A 2,571-nucleotide genomic window follows, 5' to 3' on the forward strand; every position below is an offset into this window, starting at 1 on the left:
TTAAAAGGGGGAACAAAATACCTATGGAAGGAGTTGCAGAGACTAACTATGGAGCAGAGACTGAAGGACGGACAATCCAGCCTGACATAGCTGTCTCCTGAGAGTCTCTGAAAGTACCCGACTAATACAGAAGTAGAGGCTCTCAACCATCCATTGAACTGAGTACAGGGTCCCCAATGAAGGAGCTAGAGAAAGGACTGAAGGAGCTGAAGGGTTTACAGTCCCTTAGGATGAACAACAGAAGATGGAAAGATCTCCCATGCTCGTGGATTGGCAGGATTACTATGGTAAAAATGGCCATCTTGCCGAAAGCAATCTACAGATTCAATGCAATCCCCATCAAAATTCCAACTCAATTTTTCACAGACTGAAAAAGAGCAATTTGCAAATTCATCTGGAATAACAAAAATCCCAAGATAGCCAAAATTATTCTCAGCAATAAAGGAACCTCTGGTGGAATCACCATCCCTGTCCTTAAGCTGTATTACAAAGCAATTGCGGTTAAAAAAAAAAAACAAAAAAACTACATGGTATTGGTAGAGTGACAGGCAGGTAGATCAATGGAGTAGAACTGAAGACCCAGAAATGAACCCACAAACCTATGGCCACTTGATCTTTGACAAAGGAGCTAAAACCATCCAGTGGAAAAAAGACAGCATTTTCAACAAGTTGTGCTGGCTCAACAGTGGTTAGCATGTAGAAGAAGGCAAGTTCATCCATTCTTATCTCCTTGTACAAAGCTCAAGTCCAAGTGGATCAAGGACCTACACATAAAACCAGATACACTCAAACTAATAGAAAAGAAAGTGGGGAAGAGCCTCGAGCACATAGGCACAGGGGAAATTTTCCTGAACAGAACACCAATAGCTTATGCTCTAAGATCAAAAATCGACAAATGGGACCTCATAAAATCGCAAAGCTTCTGTAAGGCAAAAGACACTGTCAATAGGACAAAACGGCAACCAACAAATTGGAAAAAGATCTTTACCAATCAAATATCTGATAGAGGGCTAGTATCCAATATATACAAAGAACTCAAGAAGTTAGACTCCAGAGAAACAAATAACCCTATTAAAAATGGGGTACAGAGCTAAACAAAGAATTCTCAAATGATGAATACCGAATTGCTGAGAAGCACCTAAAGAAATGTTCAACATCTTTAGTCATCAGGGAAATGCAAATCAAAACAACCCTGAGATTCCATCTCACACCAGTTAGAATGGCTAGGATAAAAAAACTCAGGTGACAGCAGATGCTGGCGAGGTTGTGGAGAAAGAGGAACATTACTTCACTGCTGGTGGGATTGCAAACTGATACAACCACTCTGGAAATCAGTTTGGTGGTTCCTCTGGAAATTGGACATAGTACTACCAGAGGACCCAGCTATACCACTCCTGGGCATATACCCAGAAGATGCTCCAACATGTAATAAGGACACATGCTCCACTATGTTCATAGCAGCCTTATTTATAATAGCCAGAAGCTGGAAACAACCTAGATGTCCCTCAGCAGAGGAATGGATACAGAAAATGTGGTACATCTACAAAATGGAGTACTACCACTATTAAAAACAATGAAGTTATGAAATTTTTGGGGAAATGGATGGGCCTGGAGAATATCATCCTGAGTGAGGTAACAGAATCACAAAAGAACACACATGGTATGCATTCTCTGATAAGTGGATATTAGCCTAGAAGATCAGAATACACAAAGTACAAACCACAAACCATAAGAATCTCAAGAAGAAGGAAGACCAAAATGAGCATACTTAGTTCCTTCTTAAAAAGGGGAACAAAATACTCATGGAAAGAGTTGTAGAGGCTAACTATGGAGCAGAGACTAAAGGAAGAACAATTCAGAGACTTCTCCACCTGGGAATCCTTTCCATATTCAATCATTGAATCTAGATACTATTGTGGATGCCAATAAGTGCTGGATGACAAGAGCCTGAGATAGCTGTCTCCTGAGAGGATCTGACAGTACCTGACTAATACAGAAGTAGAGGCTCACAGCCATCCATTGGACTGAGTACAGGGTCCCCAATGAAGGAGCTAGAGAAAGGACCCAAGGGGCTGAAGGGTTTTGCAGCCCCTTAGGAGAACAATATGAACTAACTAGAACCCTCAGAGCTCTCAGGGACTAAAACTCCAACCAAAGAGTACACATGGGGTGGGGGTACTCATAGCATGCATATAGCAGAGAATGGCCAAGCCAATAATCAATGGGAGGAGAGGACCTTGGCCCTGTGAAGGTTCTTTTTGTTTGTTTGTTTGTTTTGTTTTGTTTTTTTGAGACAGGGTTTCTCTATGTAGCCCTGGCTGTCCTGTAATTCACTCTGTAGACCAGGCTGTCCCCTCGAACTCAGAAATCACCTGCCTCTGCCTCCCAAGTGCTGGGATTAAAGGTGTGCACCACCACCGCCCAGCTTCCTGTGAAGGTTCTATGCCCCAGTGTAGGGGAATGCCAGGGCCAGTAAGCAGGAGGGGGTGGGATAGTGAGCAGGGGGAGGAGAAGAGAACAGGGGATTGTTTTAGTTTTAGTTTTTATTTTATTTTATTTTATTATTTTATT

This window comes from Mastomys coucha, unplaced genomic scaffold, assembly GCF_008632895.1.
Source record: "Mastomys coucha isolate ucsf_1 unplaced genomic scaffold, UCSF_Mcou_1 pScaffold16, whole genome shotgun sequence".
Taxonomy (NCBI): Eukaryota; Metazoa; Chordata; class Mammalia; order Rodentia; family Muridae; genus Mastomys; species Mastomys coucha.